General features: G+C 38.9%; 1 protein-coding gene and 1 pseudogene across 1 annotated transcript in view; both read right to left on the reverse strand.

The window, feature by feature from the left end:
- The window catches only part of KCNMB2 (potassium calcium-activated channel subfamily M regulatory beta subunit 2), a 237,240-nt gene that overhangs the window by 112,345 nt on the left and 102,023 nt on the right, over positions 1-22,872 (reverse strand). The window lies entirely within an intron of this gene.
- On the reverse strand, positions 15,229-15,781 carry LOC114890315 (annotated as a pseudogene).

Genomic DNA, 22,872 nt, shown 5'->3' on the forward strand with positions numbered 1-22,872 from the left:
TTATAGACTTTAAAAAAATTATTTATTTGGCTGCACTGGGTCTTAGCTGTGGCACGTGGGATCTTCGATCTTTGTTGTGGCACATGGGTTCTTTTAGTTGTGGCATGTGGGATCTTTAGCTGCGGTGTGCGAACTGTTAGTTGTGGCATGTGAACTCTTAGTTGCTGCATGTGAGCTTAGTTGCGGCATGTAAACTCTTAGTTGTGGCATGTGGGATCTAGTTTCCTGACCAGGGATCGAACCTGGGCCCCCTGCATTGGGAGCATGGAGTCTTAGTCACTGGACCACAAGGGAAGTCCCATTTATAGACTTTGCAATGAAGGCCATTCTGATCCGTGTGAGGTGATGCCTCATTGTAGTTTTGATTTCCATTTCTCTATTAGTGATATTGAGGATCTTTTCATGTGCCTGTTGGTCATCTGTATGTCTTGTTTGGAGAAATGTCTATTTAGGTCGTCCGCCCATTTTTTGATTGGGTTGTCTGTCTGTTTGTTTGTTTTGATATTAAACTGTATGAGCTGTTTGTATATTTTGAAAATTAATCCCTTGTTGGTCACATCGTTTGCAAATATTTTTTCCCATTCTGCGTGTTGTCTTTTCATTTTGTTTATGGTTTCCTTTGCTGTGCAAAAGCTTTTAAGTTTAATTAGGTCTCATTTGTTTATTTTGGTTTTTATTTCCATTACTCTAGGAGAAGGATCCCAAAAGATATTGCTGCAATTTATATCAAAGAGTGTTCTATGTTTTCCTCTAGGAGTTTTATAATACCCAGTCTTACATTTAGTTCTTTAATACATTTTGAGTTTATTTTTGTATACCGTGTTAGAGAATGTTTTAATTTCATTCTTTCACATGTAGCTGTCCAGTTCCCAGCACCACTTATTGAAGAGACTGTCTTTCCTCCATTGTATATTCTTGCCTCCTTTATCAAAGATAAGGTGACCATATGTGCGTGGGTTTATCTCTGGGCTTTCTATCCTGTTCCATTGATCTATATGTCAGTTTTTGTGCCAGTACCATACTGTTTTGATTTCTGTAGCTTTGTAGCATAATCTGAAGTCAGGGAGTGTGATTCCTCCAGCTCCATTCTTCTTTCTCAAGATTGCTTTGGCTATTTGGGGTCTTTTGTGTTTCTATACAAATTAAAATTTTTTTTGTTCTAGTTCTGTGAAAAATGCCATTGGTAATTTGATAGGGATTTCATTGAATCTGTAGGTTGCTTTGGGTAGTATAGTCATTTTAACAATATTGATTCTTCCAATTCAAGAACACAATATATATTTCTATCTGTTTGTATTGTCTTTAATTTCTTTCATCAGCATCTTATAGTTTTTGGAGTACAAGTCTTTTGCTTCCTTTGGTAGGTTTATTCCTAGGTATTTTATTCTTTTCAGTGTGATGGTAAATGGGATTGTTTCCTTAATTTCTCTTTCTGATATTTTTTGTTTATGTATAGAAATGAAACAGATTTTTGTGTATTAATTTTGTATCCAGCAAATTTACCGAATCCATTGATGAGCTCCAGTAGTTTTCTGGCAGTGTCTTCAGGATTTTCTTTAGGATTTTCTATGTATAGCATCATGTCAAGTAGATGAGTGTTTTTGATAAGTGTCTGAGCAACATTTGATAAGACTGTGAAATCAGGGTCATTAGCAAAGAGAAGCAGTTGGTGGGCGAAGGTTAAACTGAGATTTAGGCTATGCTGTCCAATATGATAGCCAGTAGTCACATTTGGCTATTAATCACTTGAAATATGGCTAGTTTGAATGGAGATGTGCTGTGAGTGTAAAATACACACCTGCATTTGAATACTTAGTATAAAAATAATATAAAATATTTCATTAATAATTTCATATTATTACGTTAAAATGATAGTATTTTAGATATATTATGTTAAATAAAACAAATAATAAAAATTAATCACACCTGTTTCTATTTTCCTTTAATGTGGCTATTAGAAAATATACTTACAAATATTTCAATACAAAATTACATATATATTACATTTGTGGCCTGCATTAATTATATTTGTATTGGACAATGTTGCTCTAAAGATTGAACTTGAGGGGAATATTGCTTAGGAGATGCTGAAGGAAAGATCTGATTAGGTAAGTGATAAAATAAAAATTGTACTTGAGGATTGTGTGTTTGTGGTTTTTACAGCTTAGAAAAATTTCCAGGGAGAAGTCACCAGAAAAGAGGAAGAGATAACTGATAACAGTTATTGTGCACTGACTTTTATCAGGCACACTGGTCCATTATCTTTCTTAATCTTCATAACCACCTTGGTATGTACATATTATTTCACAGATGAGAAAATTGAGGTTTAAAACAGCTAAGTAATTTGCCCCAAATTAACTTAATGAGAGAAGATTAGGGATTCAAACTCAGATCTGTTCCATGTCCTTTTACCTGACCAGGGAGATGGAAAAGAATGGTAAGAGCTTCTAGGGACACGACTCTGGAGATGGGGGACACCTAGAAAATGTTACAGCAGAAAAATGAGCAGACCTTGAGATGAGAACAGTGTAAATGGTTAAGAAAGAAGAGATTTAAACCAACCTTAGAATCAAGAGCCCTAGAGATATAGAGGGAGGTGAGATAAAGTCCCAAGTCCCAAGTTGTGGGTTAGCCTGATGGAAGAGTACTATTCTCTTCCAAACCCAATCTGTGAATTAATTCCAGTAACATATATTAATTGGGCTTCCACTGTATGTAAAGCACTGTCCAGCAGGATGGGAGGCAAAAAGAACCATAAAGTATAGTTTCTAGTTTCTTGTTTACTTAGGAAGACAAGAAATAAGCCTCTGAAACCATTGACTGCTAACAAAGCCTGGGGTAATGGAGATAAAGGCACATGAACAGGAGTTAGGAGGTGTAAGTTCTTTCTCACCCTAGATCTCTGGATGACTAGTGGTGTGACCTTGTAAAAGTTACTTAGCTCTTCTAAATGTTCAGTTTTCTTGCCTGTGTAAAGTTAGCCTAATATTATCTTTCCCACCTTTCACGGCTGTTGTAAGGACCAAAATCCAAATGAGACCACGTGTATGAATATGCCTTATTAATTGTCAAGTACTGTACCTGACTTGAAAATCCATTCCTTAGCTGTGATGGGGTTAGACAAATATAGGACCGTTGTTAAATCTACAGATGTTGTCAGGCTTCTGACTCATTCCCAGTAGCATCTGAATGTGAATTCCATCAACTGAATTAGCTATTTCATTGAGCACATGTAACTCATTACTGCCTCTTACAGCAATTCTGTAAAGTTGGTATGGCTAGCTTCATTTTACTAATAAAACAACCAAAGCTCTGAGTTTTGGTTAACTCTAGTAAGTGAGAGAGGATGGCCTTAAATCTGTGTTCTCTCTCACACAAGGTTCTGAGTTCTTGCCTCCAACTCCCAGAATCTTACTCTGTGTCTGAAGTAGGGTATCACAGTAGGCATCTGTATATTTTTTAAAACTTCCTAGAGATTTCAGTAGGCGTCAAAACTCAGGAACCACTGCTCTAGCAAGCTCTTGACCATCTTTGGGACAAATGTTGTCTTATGAGGCAGCTGGCTGTTAGAATAGCCCAAATCTGCTTCGAGGAGCTTCTACTGATTGGCTCAATCCTATCCCCAGGAGCACACAGGCAGCCTAAAAATCCTTCAGTGACAGTCATTCAGACACTTCAAGTGTTCTTTAGGGCACCTGCTGAAGGCATCTGAGGCCCCTTCCCAAGAGATAGTCAACAAAGTTTTTAGACTCCTAGTCTATTATTTCTTTCTTCCTTGAGCCACTTTTTTTGGTGAGAGAATGGAAAGGTGAGAATTAGAGAATGAGTCACTGATGAGGAAGTTAAATGAGAAGTGAGCAAAACTGGGAGAATTTTGGATGCCTAGACTGGATATGTATAAATGCCAGCAGAGAGCTCTGGTGGAAGGTAGCCGAGAAACAAACTGAGTAGCTTCAAGAGCCAAAAGGAATAAAATATTACTGGTATTAGAACTGGTTTCTAATATTTCTTTTTTCAGTAAAATGTAAGATAAAGTGTTTTAGTTGTGTTTCTGTTTTCCTGCCTTTTCAACTCCCCAAATGATAAAGAAAACAAAACAAAACTCTTCCAAAAATAAAAAAAGGTTTGGATAAAGAACAGCCCAAGTGAGTTACAGCCAGCCTCCGGACAGCCCAGCTAGGATGTGTAGAAGCTGTCAACACAGCTGGAAGACATGGGCCGTTCTGGAATAAGTGTGCTTCTAGTCAGACAGGCCTTAAAGAGATCTCTGGGGCCTCACTAGGCAGGCACTGGTAGAGTCAGATTTAAAAAAGGCACAGCCCTTCTGCCATCTCCAGCTTCCTCTAACCTTATCTCTTTCCACAGGCTTTGCCTCAACTTTATTGGGATTAGGGAAGGTGCACAGTCTCACTCCAGAAGAAGAGGGAGTGGGAAGCAGAAACAACAGTTGCTAATTTGTGTGCAGGGGATGCTTCAGGGCTCCTTGGGGTCTCCTGCAGCCTGGAGTGGATCCTATCTATCCTTCCCCACTGATGCGTGCCAGGAGCAGACTCTATGCTCTCCTCCAGCCACTTGGGGGAAAAGACCTGAAATATATCTTTAGATGACATTTCTAAGGACAGAGCATCTTGTGAGTGGGGGCATTGTAAGCCACCTTGCCTAAATTCCTTTTTGGAAAGAAATGAGGGAAATATAAACCAAAATAAAATGGTGGGAGCCCTGGAATGGTGAGAGCACAGCCTAGGATTTACTATGCTAAGGAGTTTTCAAATCTTAACTTTTTTTTTTTTCCCCTGCGGTACGCGGGCCTCTCACTGTCACGGCCTCTCCCATTGCGGAGCACAGGCTCCGGACATGCAGGCTTAGCGGCCATGGCTCACGGGCCCAGCTGCTCCGCGGCATGTGGGATCCTCCCGGACCGGGGCACGAACCCGCATCCCCTGCATCGGCAGGCGGACCCCCAACCACTGCGCCACCAGGGAAGCCCCCAAATCTTAACATTTTTGTAGGTACTTGTTGGTCCGTTTGTTTTGATTTCTGGTCATCTCTATTTTAACTGTCAACCTCAAAGGTCAAATGGGGCAGAGCAGGTGGGCATGAACTTTGGTATGACTTCCCTCTGTTTCCAGAGATCCTGAAATGTGCTTGTGGCCTCTCCTGCCAGTCCCTGAGACCTCCTTGAATATAATCTTCACCACCAGCTCTTTTTTTTTGGTATCTAAATTAGCATGCTACTCAGTCTGTCTTGTGTAGAATTATATTTCCCTGTGTCCATGCACCCAAATAGACTGTAGGCTCTGAGAGGGAAACTTGGGTTTATGGAATATCTACTGAAAATCAGGCACTGTGCTAGAGATTTTAATACTCATTCATTCATTCCACTGATATAAAATGAGCCCTTATTTAATAATACCTCACATTAGTAGTGAAAGTAAACATGCTAATGTAGCTTGCATATTTTTGGGGAGCAAGCCAACAAACAGACACATTGATACGTGAACAAAACAATTATAGCTTATTGTTAAGTGTTAAGAAAGGTGTAAATAGGGTGCTGTGTAGGGAATGATGGAAGGATCTATTTTAGAAAGGGGGTCCTATTTAAACTGAGCCCTGTAAGGTGATGGGAAAGTCACAGTCATGCCAGTGACTGAGGGAAGCCTGGGGTAACAGGGTGCTACGTGTTCCCATGTTATTCCAGGACATGTTGGTCTCCTCTCCTTCCCCACTCCCCCACTTGAGTGACTACACATAAAATACAACAAAATTTGCATATCTTTCTGTCCTTTCTCTTTCTGATACAGACAGAAGAATCCCACTTGGGGAGGTCTTTCGCGTTTTCATGTACTGGTGACTGCATGTTGTGGGCTCATGTCAGGAATGAGGTGATCAGCCTTCTCAAAATATTTCCCAAGGCAACCTCCTGTTTGAGATTTTGCTTGAGATTTTGCTAAGTCTGATGAAGTATGAGAGGGCAGGGGGATTGAGGATGCATGCAAGGGAATGATGAAAAATAGTGGGTTGTGGACTTTAAGTTGGTTAAGAGAGAAGGGGAAATAAGGACAGGAAGGAGGCAAGAAACAATGAAAGGTCAGTATGACCAATGGATTGTAGATCTTGGTGCCACCAATGGCTTTTGGCAAGGTACCAGAGGAAATGAGCTAAAGAGACAGGAGGTGGTGGTCAGACAGTGGGATGCTTCAAATTTAGATTACGGGTTGCAGATTTTGGTAAGGACTTGCCTGGGAGTGTGACCCTGGGAGTGGGTGGCTGAGATAGGAAGGTGGACATCCTTGAAGGAGAGGAGTTTCAGAAACTGAAGGGGCAGGGTTTTGGGACACTCATCAATGTGAATATTGCTAAGAATTTAAAGAATTCTCCAAACATAAGGGAAGATATGGAAAACAGTAGTTTAGAATACACTATCAGCTTCCCCAGCATGTAGAAATCAACTGTTCACTATGGTATGTTATTACGGGTATATGAAATCATGCCACCAGTGTTAGCACATGTGCATGTCAGGTGCCTCTCCTCTACACTTGGATAAGTAACCTCTGTGTTCATCGAGGCTAGCAGTTACACTGCAGTCATTATTTTACTTATCTGTTTCTCTAACCCAACTACAACCTCTTTAAGGACAAAGACAATATCAGTATTCCCAGTAGCCTCGGAGGCCGGCACAGTGGCCGTATAGGTGCTCAATAGCCATTTGTTATGTGCAGCATAGAGTGGTTAAGAACACTGATTCTAAAGTCTGACACAGCTGTGCTCTAACCCCAGTTGCCTCTTATTGGCTATATATCCCTGGAAGAGACACTTAAACCCATTTCCTCACCTGTAAAATGGGGATAGCAATAACACTTCTTTATAGGGATGTGGAAAAGAGTTAATAAGGTAAGGCTTTACATGTAAAGTGCTCAGTATAGTCCTGGTGCGTAGATAATTCTTAGTAAATTTTAACTACTGATGCATGAAAGCAATAAAACTTTATGTTTGGGTTATTTCCTGAGTGACACAATTCCACATCACCTAGCACTGTGTGACAGTCCTTCAGAGAAAAAGGGTATTGGGAGCAAGCTGACTCTGGTCCCCAGTGACCCAGTAACATGCACATTGAGAGATGATAAAAGAATGATTCTGTTTTTTGTTAGTAGAACAGACTTCATGAGATCTCTTGGCCAAAAGTGTGTGCTCCTTTGAACATGTGGCTCATGAAATGCAGTGTCTCTGTCTCCGTAGCTACCCAATGAGTTGAAGTCGTGTTGCCAGTTCCTGCCTCTGTGTTGTCAGTGATTACATTATTATCTCACATGTTGAGTAAACCAGAGCACACAGATATAATAAATGCTCATTTATAAGCACAGAAGCTACTGTTTCACAAAGGTACACATAACTGTCCCTAGGCTCTTGGTTTTCAGGGAAACAAGGACAGACACAGAACAGGGTGAAGTGGACTAAAACATACAGTTTCTCATGCAGTGTAGCCTTTTTCTGCTCCTCGTTAAGCCCCGCATTTTTTGATTGACCAGAAAACTGTGCTGTGGGTCATCAATTTCACTTTCAGTCTGTATTCTGTATTTTCTCCCTAAGCTCAGAGCTTGCTGCTCTGAGACACTGAGGGCTGAGATAATGAGTCTGGACCACTCATTTTCTCTGCCTAGCAGATGGGAGCACCTGTCAGGTGTGGGCAGCTCGCCTCTCTAGAGGTTGGGCAGTGGTGGTATAATCAGACCCTCTTTCTCTTTCTAAATGCCACAAGGTTGCACAATTAAGGGAGAGTCATAACATCTGTGTCAACCCTCAAAGCAACTGAAAATGTTTCTTATATTTTAGATTGGAATTTTAGTGGGATTACTCTGAATTGGAAACTTTAATCACAGAGTTTTCTTTCAATAGGTTTAAATGTTTTTGAGAAACAATATGGGCATTTTGACTCTTGCTAGATCTCTTTGGATCTCTACAGGTTCAAACAAACATCAGCCATGTGCTCTGTTTCCTTGTAGGCTGTTTGTGTGTGTGTGTGTGTGTGTGTGTGTGTGTGTGTGCACTTCCAGGAGTCAATTCTTTTAATATGGGCATCAAGTTGAATCTGAAAATGCTTTCTATTCCATTGTTACCTGTTATACTCTCTCCAACCTCTCCTACACGCAGGTCTCCCAGGACAAGGAAGCAATCTCCTTTGTGCACATTCCTTGAGCACCTTGAGCACTCTTTCAGGAAGAATGAGTCAGAAGACCTAGATTTTAGCCACAGAGCAGTTACCACCAAGTGGGTGACCTTTGGCAAATCACATCACCTCCTCAAGCGTCAGCTTCCTACTTAACAGGATCAGCAAATTAGCTACTTTACAGTGGAAGCAATACAGTAGAGAGATTAAACTTTTTGGCTAGAAGTCAGATGATCTGGTTCAAATCTTGGATTTAAAACTTAAGAACTATATGGCATTGGTTCTCAATTTCATCACCTGTAAAATAGGGATAATAATTTTATTTACTTTATAAGGTTTGAGACCTTTTTGTATATCCCTCCCATGAGTTGAACAATGGGCCACAATCTTGGTAGGTTTATTCAGCTAATTTTAAATCCACCTAACATCAATACAATAAAGACTTTAGAACACTGGCATGTACCACTAAAAATGTTAGTTGTTGTTGTTATCATTATACCTCTAAGGAATCTTCTAGTTTAAAAATTTTCCTTTATTTTATTTAATGTCACTCACTTCTTTAGTCCCCGCTCCCTTCTGGAAGTTCTTTGACTGTCACCACTAGTGTTGATATGCAGTGTGTAGAGCCCAGGGGTGCTGTTAGACATCCTACCGTGCACAGCACAGCCCTTTTCCCCACCAACAGAGAATTACTCTGCCCTTGAGAATTCCAAGGGGAGGGAGAAGGAGTTTAAAGGCTGCTTTGAGAATCTCTTGGAGATTTATTTTCTTTTTCTTTGCCAGATTAGTGTGTATTGGCAATAGTGATGCTTCTGGCTCTGTGTGTGGGGATGGAGGAGGGTGGATGCCCATTTCATACTTAACTTTCCAGTGGGAAAGCTAGCTTCATTCTTCCTCAAATTAACAATTTTTTTTTTCTAATCTAAAAAATCAGCAAAAATCTACTCTGGCCACCTACAAATAAAACTTTTCTTGGCTGTACCGCTTTCTTGCTCTTATCTCTGTGGTTTGCTGCCTCTTCATCCTTTACCCTCTGCTTGGGATATTGCCTCCCTCTACTGCTCATCCCCTTCGTCTTCTGTATTAAAATCCTACTCATCCTCTAAGTAGGAAAGGACTCATGCATGACCCCTTCCATGATGCTTTTCCAAATCATCCAAGTGTTTCTTTTTTTACCGCTGACTCCCAGAGATCTATGATTTTATGTCTCATAATGTATCTCATATCCTGTCTTGTATTATAGGTGTTAATATTCTTGCATAATCACTCGTCCTCAATGATGAGACCCTGGAAGGCAGGAATCGCCTCTCATTCATCTCTGAATTGTGTAGAATTTTGCACACAGTGAGGGCTCAGCTACATTTGTTGAATTACAATACTGTCCCCATGACTAAACTCCACCCCGCATGGTCACTGCAGTCGCCCATGACATCCCTGGCTTGAACTAGGATTCCTCTTTTAATGTTCTTTGTTATTACCTTCACAACCTCCACACTCTTCCCCCTCCTTCCCTCCTCTCCTCTCTTTTTTCTTTGTTGAAGGTTAATTATTTTCATTGAGGAAAGCTGCCATGATACACTTCACTTATCTGTTGTCTTCTGTTAACAGCATGCAAGCTATTTTAGGAACGCAACAAAAGGTGGCAGCTGCTATTTATAAAATAAGAAGCAGTCTGAAGTCCCCTGTGGGTCACGTGCCCATCCATTTTCCTTTTTTGTTTGAAAGAGGCTTTTCCTACAAGCCTGTGTGATTTCCTTTTTTCCTACGACACCACCCACCCAATTCACTACACCAGTCATTAAGGATTTTCATTTTATTTTTCCCTTGGCTTTAATTTTCTATTTGATTTAGATTCCTCCCCTATTCCTCCTTTCCTCACATAAAAAGCAGGAGAAAGAGAAAAAACCCACTAAGCTATGTAAATGTCTTTTTATGAATTGGGCCTCTTGAGAGGAGAGCTTCATTACTAAGGAAAAATGAACCTTCTGCCCCTGTGATTTGGTAACGGAAATGTGCCATTTTATAAATTCTTAAGCATTGAAAAAATCACATAATATATAAACTGTTTAATGTTATAATCACTTGCTATTGAAGAATAGAAGGCATGGACAATTGCAGTAAGTTACTAAAAGCAATAATAGCTTTATTTTTAGTGCTGATGAATTGAATTAAGTTTGGGTCAGCTCATAAGTATGCAAAATGTCCACACATATGTATGTAGGAGTTGTGGTTCATGTGCACACACTTGAACAATTCTATTAGATCAATGCACAGATTCATAACTTTAGGACCTCATAGTAATGAGATTCATTATTTCAGGTCTCTAAAGAACTTGTGAACTTAGCCCCCTGACACTTCTCCTTCCCTACCCCCATCTCACCTCACTTCTTCCAGGGTTATAATTTTAAAGATAATCACATCTTGTGTTCCTTTAAAAACGCCTATTGATTCTCCATTATGCGCAGAATGGGCTCCAAAACCCCTTAGTGTGGCAGAAAAAACTCTTATACACCACCCCTATCTATCTCTAGACTTCATCTCCTGCTCCTGTATCCAATACACATTTTACTCCAGCTGTGGCAAACCTCTTTCTCTTCTTTGAAGACGCTGTGGACTCTTCTGTGCCTTTGACCCTCTGAACAACAACTTCCCATTTCCTCTTGACATGCCCTCACACTTCCTTCTATGACACAATAAATGTGAAAAGGACTAGCAGAGGGCTTGGTGCAGAGCAAGGGCTTAGTAAATACACATTGAGTGAACAAATAGACAACTGTGTTTGCAAATTCAAAGGAAGACCTTTGTTTTCTAAATGGGTTATGTTATGGTTGTTTATAAGTCAGCTGACCCCAGCATGACTAATATTGTAATATTGTGTAATACTGATTTTATACGAAAGCAGATATATTCTTTGCTTCCTTAAAAGCTCCCAGGGGCAAAAGAGGACCCTTCTTTCTTGATAATCCTCACAGTAATTATTTCCCAGGAGGCTACTGCTCTGTCAGCCTGGGGGAGCAGAAACACTGCGGAAGGGAGAGGAACGGAAGTTTGGGCAGGAAAGTTGATATTCAGGAGTGAGGCTTTGGGGGCAGAGGCCTGGAATGGTAGAGGTTCTGACAGAGGTTTGTATCTAGTTTTCCAGAGCTGCCATAACGAAGTACCACAGATGGGGCGGCTTAAACAATTATGAGAAATTTACTTTCTTACAATTCTGGAAGCTAGAAGCCTGAAATCAAGGTGTTGGCAGGGTTTTTTCTTTTAAGATCTCTCTCCTTGTCTTGTAGATAGTCATCTTCTAAGTGTCTTCACATCTTCCCTCTGTGTGTGTCTGTGCCCTAATTTCCTCATATTACAAGGATGCCAGTCAGATTGGATTAGGGCCCACCCAAATGACCTTATTTTAGTGTAATTATCTCTTTAAAGATCCTGTTTTCAAATACAGTCACATTCTGAGGTACTGGGGGTTAGAACTTCAGCATATAAATTTTGGGGAGGACACAATTCAGCCCATGACAGGGTGGTAGTGGGGATAGCAGTGGACAGCAGTGGGTGCTCACAGGAGGGCAGGGGTTATGCCTTGCCTCAGCATTCCTCACAGTACCTTCCTCCTGGTGTTTTGGAACATGTTTTGGAACTGAGTGACAGTCTCCACTTAGCAGTGAAATAAGATTCTGATTATTATTACATTATGAAATAATACACTATTTCAACATGTATTGATATATAAGCTTTCCCTGGCAGCCTTTTTTCATGTGATTTATGTTGACATTCTCATTTAAATAATTGCTGAGAATACTGACTATGATCAAGGAGTGAAGCCTTCTCTTGTGCAGCCCTCCTGTGAGTTGAGCAAAGGACCATGACTTTTAGGTAGGCTTACTTAGCTAATTTTAAATCCACCTAACTATATTGCTATGTAGGCCACATTTCTCTGCAAAAATGTTTCATTTACATGTTTATTTCACTAAAGGTCTCCATGAAATTTTCATTTACATTTATGGTCAACCTGATTCCTAAGAAAAATTCCTGTAAGACTTTGGTGGGGGTCTTACAATGCAGACACAGTATGTCTCTAGTTTCATCTCCACTTACCCCTTCCATGACCTTGTTGCAAATACAAGTACTGTGGATCTGGCTTGTCTGACTTGTTCTCAGTGAACCATGCCGGTGCCTCGTAATTACCATTCTCTAGTGTCCACAAGCCACATTTTAAGTAATCCTTCTGGAACAGTGACATCTACTTCCCTGGTCTACAGCTCCCTGATGACACATGAACATTGACGTTGAATAGACAAGTAGGGCTAAAATGTAGAGGTCTACACAGCTGCCCCCTGGGCAGTGGGATTAGCTGGAGTCATACTAGAAATTGTGCCAGGACAGCTCAGATCTGAGACAGATGACTCATGTGGTCACAGTCTTGCTATTTATTATTCTTCTGACATTATATTACATATTTATGTATTTATTTATATGTACTCTCACTCTAGAAGCCAAACTCCCTGAGGGCAAGAACTTTGCCTGTCTGGTTTGCTGCTCTATTGCTAGCAATCAGATTAAGTTCCTGATACTAAGCAAGTCACTTAGATACTTTGAAGCTAAAATTGCTCATAGTCAAATGATAATACCAATATTTGTTCTGCCTAACCTCAAGGTCATTGAGAACATCTAATGAGATGTAAAGGCAGCTTTACATTTATAATTTATAAACTGTAAAGTGACTTGTAAAGATAAGATAGGCAGCTATATGAGTATGTGGTTCTGACTGACAGGAAACAAGGTAAGGAGACATATGTAATAAAGATCTTTAATGTCACACAAGGTGTTCAGACTTGATGAAGTACAGATCAAAACTTTAAAGGAATCAATTCACTTCCTGGGTTGCCAGCTCACAACTCAGCGTTTTTTTTTTTTAAACAAATGTTGAATTTGATTAGAGAAATCTAAAATAAAATAGCTCTAGCTATATTTGAAAGCACAAATTGTTGAATTTGCAGGTGGCATATGAACCCATCTTCTCTTGTTAATAAACTGTTTCAAAGGTGGGTCTTCCCTCTCAGATGAGTCCTTTTATAATGCCCTTAGGTGAAACTTGAAAGGTTGCTGAGAATTCCTTGAAGCTCTTTGTTTAAATAATCACATGAAAATATCCCTCTTAAACTCCTCTGTCAGCAGACAATTGCCACAAAGCAGAATGAATTTTACACCTTTTGGGAGTCCATTAATTTACTTTCAGTGGCATTAAGTAATGAGGACTCTTATAGTCAAGGTCACAGTTCCATTTTATATCAAACTATCCTTTCTCATGTATGATACATGAAGCACATTTCTTGCTCAGGGCAAAATGTTTTATTAAAATTATTTCCTTTGCTCTTTTGTGTAGATTGTCCTTTGTGACAATAAAGATCGTCTGCGTGACATATCTCTTTAGGACAGCCATTGTATAATTATACTAAAAGAGCTTAATCTAATGCTACATTAATTTTCTTCCATTATTTTCTCCAAGAAGGATACCACTATTGTTTACATGACAATGCAATTTCTTTCTTTCTTTTTTTTCTTTTAACTGTGGGAGATTTATATTAAGGGCAGTGGAGGACATAAATTTCAGGGTATGGGGAGTCCTTTCTTAATCCTCTGGGTACAGAGGATCCCTGATAGTTAACAGCAAACAGACCAATCTTTGTATTCTACCTCTCCACCTCACTGCCATGATTCTATTATTCAGCCATTCTTGAAAGGGAAAAAAAGCACATCCTTCAGCAAACAGGAGTATATGGCTGGGTTGTCTGACATCAGAGCAATCCCCTCTGTCACTTGGACTTGGGTTTTTACAGGCGTTCATCCAGACTACTGTAAAAGCCTCTCAATCGGTCTCCTTGCTTGTCTCTGCTCACTTGAATCCATCCTTCCCTCTGTTGTCTGAGAGATCTTCCTAAAATACCAATCTGATTATGTCATCCATTCTTTACTCCCATTAAAGTTCCCCAACTCCTTAGTGTGACCTATAAAGTTCTCCATACCCTATCTTCAGAGTGGCTTTCCAAACTTGACCCTCCTCCCATACTGCTAGCATTCCCAGATGCCCATAGGGAAAGCCCAAATGTACTTTCTCTCTGAAAGTCCTGTGTTGACAGTTAAAGTGTTACACAAAGTGAGGTAATACTGTTGTCTTCCAATTCACTGATGCCACTTTTGGTATGAGCTAGGTCCCTAGAGAGCAATTATGTTAAATTCACTTTCTAATAATATGAATGACTTAAGGAGTGAAAAATAATCAGTCTTTAATTTGTACTTCGTGAAACTTACAATGAGGTTCATGGTAGCTCTAAGTCAGAAAGAAATCATTTGGAGATGAGATCAGCAATGTCTTCATGTTTCAGGAGGTGGCAGCTTAAGAATTAATAAAGAAACTGACATCATCTAGAAAATATTAGGGGGAATTTTCTTGAAGGCAAGTGTGGTGGGGTGATTAAGAGCATGGGATCTGAATTTACAATGTCTTAGATTCACACAGAACACTCATTTATACGTGTAAGGTAACGTATTACAGTAATGACTCTCAAGGAATCATGCCTCTTGTGTGCATAGCCTTGTTGAGTTCTATCCCATATTGACCCTAGGCTTGGAACATCAGTAATGTGACATAAAAAAAGGTTTCAAGACTGCTTACTCATTGAGGCTTGCCTTTTGTGGCTGCTCACTGAGAACCCTTTCGTTACTAAGTGAAGAAGTCTGGGCTAGCCTCCTTGAAGATGAGAGACCACATGGACCACATGGAGAGAGGCCCTGCTGTCCTAGCCCTCCTAGATATATATATAAGTGAGCCCAGCCAACACTGCACGGGGCAGAGGTGAACCATCTCAGCGGAGCCCAGCCCAAATCACTGACCCAAAGAACTAGGAACAAATAATTACTGTTTTTAAACCACTATATTTTGAGGTGGTGTTATACACAGTAATACCTGCCCGATATGCTGGAAGACCAAGTTACTTTTTTTTTTTCTTGTGGATTTGTTTTTATTTTTATTGGGCTATAGGGGATGGGTTGGGAAATATCTCAGCAAGTTATGCCCCACTAGGGACATGTCCATTCTGATTCTCCTGGGACAGCTTTTGGAGCTTTTTTTTTTTTTTCTTGGAGCTGCTGCTCTTGCTGGCAGCAGCCTCTTCAGGTCCTCTGCTGAGTGGCTCCTCCTTGGAAGAGGATTTCCTCTTTTTCTTGGAGACACTCTTGTTTCCTGACTCTTCAGGGTCACTAACTGGTTCCTCTTTGGGGAAAGATTCTTCCTCTTGGGAAGACTTCCACTGCCAGCTGTCTGTTCAATATCACTTACTAACCAGATCCTCCTTGGAAAAAGGTTTCTTTTTCTTGGGTTTGGAGAAGGAGACAGATGGGTTTTCCATTCTCCTGAAGAGCCTCCTGGGGCTTCTGCTTCTTCTTTTTGGGTCTTTTCATCTGTCTCCTCACATTCCTCCAGAGTACTACTGTTGTTTTCTGAAGAAGCCAGGGCAGTTGCAGCCAGCTTTTCTTTTCCTTCTTCAAGCGTTTCTTCTGTTTCTCCAGCTTCCTAGTAATCTCAGCAGCTGCTTCCTCTGCCTGAACCATTGCCTCCTTCATGACATCCAGATTCTCTCATGGAATCTCTCCAGTCTTATAGAAGGATAGCCACAAGCAGTGTCTGCTTGTACACTACAGAAGCAGAGCAGAGTTGTTGCAACAGAGGCTGTATAGCCCACAAAGCTTAAAATATTTAGTGTCTGGTTCTTTATAGAAAAAGATGGCTAACCCCTGATATAGAGCTCTGTAAGTTCGTAATACCTCAGGGGGACAATGTAATGCTGTTAGAGGGAGACGGAAGGATCTGTCTGAGGAATCAGGTTATTATAATGGATCTCATGGAGGCCTCCGTATAGGGAGTGCAAGATGCTGGGAATGGGTGTGACTTGATCTGCGAGTGTCAGGCATATATATAGGAGGCAACAGGGCCTAATGACAAGTGAGCAGGTTTTGGAGTCTTGGCCCTGCCAGTTACTACCTCTGTGGCCCCGAGCAATCATTTTAACCTCTCTGAGCCTCTGTTTGCTCATCTGTAAAATGGGATTCATCGAACCAGCTCATGGGTTCTATTAGAGAATTAGTGATTATGTAAGAAAGATACTTAACACTTAACCTGCTACAGAGTAGATAATAACTGTGGTATGGTCTATATGTCCCCACCCCCCAAATTCATATGTTGAAATCTAATCCCTAAGGTGATGATATCAGAAAGTGGGGCATTTGGGAGGTGGTTAGGTCATGAGGGCTGTACCCTTAAGCTTGGCATTAGTCCATCCATTGCCTAAGCCTGACACCAGTGACATCCTTTCTGTCACTATAGATTAGCTCTATAAAATTCTCAAATGTTATATAAGTGAAATCTTACTGAATGTAATCTTTTTAGTGTGGCTATTTTCACTCAATCATTTTGCGGTCCATCAAGTTATTGTTTGTGTTAATTATGCATACATTTTTCTTGTTGAACAGTATTCCATTTCATGGATATACATAAATTTGGTTTTTATCTGTTGTTGGACATTTAGTTTGTTTCCAGTTTTTGTATATTACAAAAAGTGTCTATGAGCATTCATGTGCAATTCTTTGGTCAGGGATGTGCTTTCATTTCTCTTGAGTAAATACTTAACAATGGAATAGCAGATATACATGAAACTTTTTAAGAAACTGTTAAGATTATTCCCTGAATAGCTGTATTTTACATTCCCACAAGTAGTGTATCAAAGTTCTACTTGTTCCACATCCTCACAAATATTTAATATGGTCAGTCTTTTTAATTTTAGTCATTTTAGTGAGAGTGTGTTGGTATCTTATGGTGTTTTTAATTTACATTTACCTGAAGACTAAAGAGGTTGAGCATCTTTATCTGTGCTTATTTGTCATCTGTACATCTTCGTTTTTTGAAATATCTGTTTAAATAGCTTGTTACTTTTAGATCTGGTTATTTGCATTCTTATAAACTTGTAAAGTTCTTTTTATACTCTGGATACAAATCCTTTGTCCAGTATAGCTTCTGCAAATGTTTTGTCTCAATCTAACCCTTGCCTTTCTTTTGAGAACAACAATATTTGAAGAACAATTTGTTTTTATTTGAATGAACCAAATTTAATGGTCTATTTATTTTGTTTTTTATAGTATAGTTTAAAAAACTTTGCCAAGCTCAAGGTCTCTAACTTTTCCCTATGATTTCTTTTAGAAGTTTTATAGTTTCAGATTTCACATTTATTTCTGTAATTCATTTTGAGTAATTTTTAAATAATGCGACATAACAATTAAAGTTTACATTAAAAATAAAAAAAGATTGGGATTAATGCCCTTATCAAAGAGGCTGTGGAGATTTCCCTAGACCCTTCTGCCATGTGAGGACACAACAAGTCTGCAGCCAGGGAGAGGGCCCTCCCTTGACCACGCTGGCACCCTGATCTCAGACTGCCAGGCTCTCTGACTGAGGGAAATAACTTTTTGTTGTTTATAAGCCACCCAGTCTATGATATTTTGTTATAGTAGCTTGAACGGACTAAGAAACTATTACTACTGTGTTGGCCAAGAAGAGAGAGTTTTGTCATCTGTGAGAGACTTGGCTGCTAGAATTTACAAGCTTTTATTACACTCAGAGTCAAGTGGGTAGCTGTTTCCTGGTTCTACGCTGTCCTTCTTGGGAAAGGGCCCTGGTGGTAAAAGTTCAGAACCCAAGACAGAAGTCTTATTACAGTGATAGGGAATGTCCATAATAATAAAAATAATGGCGATTTAATTGAGTGCTCACCATTGTCAGCTGCTTTACTAAGCATTTTGCACACATTATTATTTTCTTTTTTTGGCCTCAGTTTTATTGAGAAATAATTGACATACATCACTATGTATGTTTAAGGCATACAGCATGTTGGTTTGATGTATATATATACTGTGAATAATTGACATACATCACAATAGGTTCAGCAAATATCCATCTTCTCATATAGATACAATAAAAAAAAAAGAAGAAAGAAAAAAGAAAAAAAAATTCTCTTTGTGATAACACTTAGAATTTACTTGCAACAACTTTCCTATCTATCATACATCAGTGTTAGCTATAGTCATCATGTTATACACTACATCCCTAGTACTTATTTACCTTATAACTGGTGGTTTGTATCTTTTGACCACCCTCCTGCAATTCTCCCTCCCCCAACCCTCTGCCACTGGTAACCACAAGTCTGATCCCTTTCTCTATGAGTTTGGATTGTTTTTTGTTTTTGTTTCGTAGATCTCACATATAAGTGAGATCATACAGTATTTGTCTTTCTCTGTCTGACTTATTTCACTTAGTATAATGGCTTCAGGGTCCATCCATGTTGTTGTAAATGGTAGGATTTCCTTGTCTTTTATGGCTGAATAATTTCTTTATCCATTCATCCATCAATGAATACGTAGATTGTTTCCATGTCTTGGCTATTGTAAATAATGCTGCTATGAACATGGGGTGCAGGTATCTCTTCAAGTTAGTGTTTTTGTTTCCTTTGGATATATTCCCAGAAGTGGAATTGCTGAATCATATGGTAATTCTATTTTTAATTTTTTGAAGATCCTCCATACTGTATTCCATAGTGACTGCACCAATTTACAATTCCACTAACAGTGCACAAGCATTCCCTTTTCTCCATATCCACAGCAGAGTTTGTTAATTCTTGCCTTTTTGATGATAGACATTCTAACAGGTGTGAGGTGATATCTCATTGTGCTTTTAATTTGTATTTCCTAATGACTAGTGATATTGAGCATCTTTTCATGTACCTGTTGGCCTTTTGTATATCTTCTTTGAAGACATGTCTCTTCAGATCCTATACCCATTTTTAATTGGGTTGTTATTATTATTTGCTCTTGAATTGTGTCAGTTTATTATATATTTTGAATATTAACTCCTTATCAGGTATTTGGTTTTCAAATATTTTTTCCCATTCTGGGATTTTTTTCATTTTGTATTTGGTTTCTTTTGTTGTGCAGAAGCTTTTTAGTTTGATGTAGTCCCACTTGCTTATTTTCAATTTTGTTGCTTGTCCTTTAGGTGTCATATCCAAAAAACCACTACCAAGACCTATGTCAAGGAAATTTATTCCTATGTTTTCTTCTAGAAGTTTCATGGTTTCAGGTCTTACATTTAAGTTTTGAATGCATTTTGAGTTACTTTTTGTGAGTGGTATAAGATATAGATCCAGTTTCATTCTTTCATATGTGAATATCCAATTATCCCAGCAGTATTTATTGAAGAGACTGTCTTTTGTATTATTTTTCTGTTCTCTATTTCATTTATTTCTGCTCTAATCTTTATTAGTTACTTTCTATTGCTAATTTTGGGCTCAGTTTGTTCTTATTTTTCCAGTTCCTTAAGGCATAGAGTTAGGTTGTTTATTTCAGATTTTTCTTGCTTCTTAATATAGGCACTTATTGCTGTGAATTTCCCTCTTAAGACTGCTTTTGCTGCATCCCATATGTTTTGGCATGCTGTATTTCCATTTTCATTTGTCTCAAAAAACTTTTTATTTCTCTTTTAATTTCTTCTTTGATCCACTGGTTGTTTAGGAGAGTGTTGTTTAATTTCCACATGTTTGTGAAATTTCTAGTTTTCTTCTTGCTGTGGATTTCTAGTTTCGTGCCATTGTGGTCAGAGAAGATGTTTGGTATGATTTCAGTCTTCTTGAATTTGCTAAGATTTATTCTGTGGCCTAACATACAATCTATCTTAGAAAATGTTTCATGTGTGCTTGAGAAGAATGTTTCTGCTGTTGTTGGATAAAGTGTTCTCTGTGTGTCTGTTAGGTCCATTGGTCTATAGTGTGGTTCAGATCTGCTGTTTCCTTTTTGATTCTCTGTTAGATGATCTATCTATTGTTGAGAATGGTGTGTTAAAGTTCTCAACCATTATTGTATTATTGTTTTTTTCTCCTTTTAGCTCTGTTTTTGCCTTAATATATTTAGATGCTCTGCTGTTGGGTGCATAAATATTTATAATTGTTATATATTCTTGATATATTGACCCTTTATCATTATATAATGACCTTCTTTGTCTTTTTTTAAAATCAGTTTTAGTTTAGAGTATATTTTGTCTGATATAAGTATAGCTACCCCTGCTTTTTTTTTTTTTTTTTGATTACCATTTGCTTGAAAGGTCTTTTTCCATCCCTTCACTCTCAGTCTACGAATATCTTTAAGGCTAAAATGACTCTCCTGTGGGCAGTGTATTGTTGGATCTGGTTTTAATACACATCCAGTCATTCTATGTTTTGTAATTGGAGAATTTAATCCATTATCCATTTAAAGTAATTATTGATAGGTAAGGATTTACTATTGCCATTTTGTTAATTGTTCTGGTTGTTGTATAGATTCATTGCTCTTTGTTCCTTATCCTGCTGTCTTTTTTGTGTGTGTTTTGATGTCTTTTGATATCAGTATGCTTCGACTTCTTTACTGTGTTCTTCTTGTAATTACTACAGGATTTTCCCTTGTGGTTACCATGAGGCTTACATAAAATATCTTAAACTTATAAAATACTATTTTAAACTGATAAAAACTTAACTTCAATAGAATTTGTAAACTTTTCCTTCTCCTCCCCCTCACATTTTAGCTAATTGCTGTTATAATTTACATGTTTTTAAAAAATATTATGTAACTAATAACATATTATTGCAGTTATGATTACTTCTGCTATGTCCTTTTTTTTAACTTTTAAACTATATTTGTAAGTGAATTATACACCACTATTACTGTATTGCAGAATCTAACTATGACTATATACTTACCCTTGCCAGTGAGATTTATGTTACCTTTTTATGTTTTTTATAATATTAATTAGTGTTCTTTTACTTTCTTTCAAAGAACTCCATTTAGCATTCCTTGTAATGTAGGTCTGTTGGTAATGAGCTCCCTCAGCCTTTGTTTGCTTGGGAAAGTTTTTATTCCTGCATCCTTTCTGAAGGACAGCTTCACTGGGTATGGAATTCTTGGTTGACAGTTATTTTCTTTCAATATTTTGATTATGCCATTTAATTCTTTCGTGGACTGAAAAATTTCTGTTGAGAATTCTCTGATAGTTGTATGGGGGTTCCCTTTTATGTAACTTCTCTCTTTTCTCTGGCTGCTCCTAAAATTCTTATTTTGTCCTTGACTTTTGACAATTTAATTATAATGTGTCTCAATGTAGTCTTATTTGGGTTCAGCCTATTTGTGATCTTTTCGGTCTTGTGTATCTGGATGTCCATTCCTCTCTCCAGGTTTGGGAAGTTTTCAGCCATTATTGTTTTAAATATACTTCCTGTTCCTTTCTCTTTCTCTTTTCCTTCTGGAATTCCCATAAGTGAATCTTGTTTCTTTGCATTGTGACCCATAATTCCCATAGTCTTCCTTTACTCTTTTTCACTCTTTTTTCTTTTTGCTCCTTTGAGTAATTTCTAATTCCTATCCTCCAGGTCACTGATTCTTTCTTTTACATTTTCATATCTACTTTTGAAACCCTCTATTAAATTCTTCAGTTCAGTTATTGTATTTTCCAACTCCAGGATTTCTGGGTTTTTTGTTTTTGTTTTCTGTTTGTTTTTGATGGTTGCTCTTTTCTTGTCAAACTTGCATTTTGTTCATGCATTGTTTTCCTGATTTCATTTAGTTGTCTGTGTTTTATTGTAGTTTACTAAACTTCCTTAAGAGGATTATTCTAAATTTTTTGTCTAACAGTTCATAGATCATTTCTTTAGGGTCAGTTAGTGGAGCTTTATTAGTTTCTTTGGTGGTGTCATATTTACCTGATTTTTTGTGATCCTTAATTCCTTACATTGGTATCTGTGCATTTGATAAATTGGGCTCCTCTTCCAGACTTTGCACATTTGCTTTGGCAGAGACAGTTCTTCACCAGTCAGTTCAGTCTGGGTTACTGTGTGTGTCTGTTGGTAATGTCTTTGGGCAGGTGGGACCTGCTATTATGGTCTATTTTGAGGGGAGGCAACTGTTTGAACTCTGAGGACAGGGATGAGGGGAGTGTGCCTCTGGCTGAGAGGAGTTGGATAGGATTGCTGGCTTGGTTCCCTACCCAAGTCAGGATGGACAATGGGCTCTGCAGCTGTCTGGATTCTCTGGTCAGGCTCTACTAGATGGCTGGGACTGGGTACCATATTCGGTAGCAGTTGGGGTATGAATTAACTTCCCTGCCCTGGCAGGGCAGCAGGACAGGACCCAGGTCCTGTACAGCTCATTGTTTGGGGAACCAAATTAGGCCTGAATGTGCACTGAATTCCCGGTCAGGTGAGGCCACTGATTTTGCTCTGCAGATGGGGGAAGCCATGGACTGTGCTCTCTGTTCAAGTGCCACTGTATGTAGGGCTGTTGAATGTGCTACACAGTTTCCTGTGTGTTCTGGTTAGGGTCCCTGGTCAAACAGGCTGAAGGCTGTATTCAGCAATGAGTGGGACTACAAATTCCCTGCCTGGGCACAGTAGGGAAACGACTCTAAAGCCTGTAAAGCTCTTTGTTGTCTTAACTCAAGCTGACCCACACCCCAGGTTCCCTGGTTGAACAGGGCCACTGGCTTTTCTTTGCAAACTATAAGCTTTCCTGCCTTTCTCTTGTCTTGAAAACCACTTGGCTGCACAGCTTCTGGGAGTTGCCACCAGCCCTTCTGGTCAGATGGGGCC

This window comes from Monodon monoceros, unplaced genomic scaffold, assembly GCF_005190385.1.
Source record: "Monodon monoceros isolate NGI ecotype Baffin Bay Population unplaced genomic scaffold, NGI_Narwhal_1 Super_Scaffold_11, whole genome shotgun sequence".
In the NCBI taxonomy this organism is placed as follows: Eukaryota; Metazoa; Chordata; class Mammalia; order Artiodactyla; family Monodontidae; genus Monodon; species Monodon monoceros.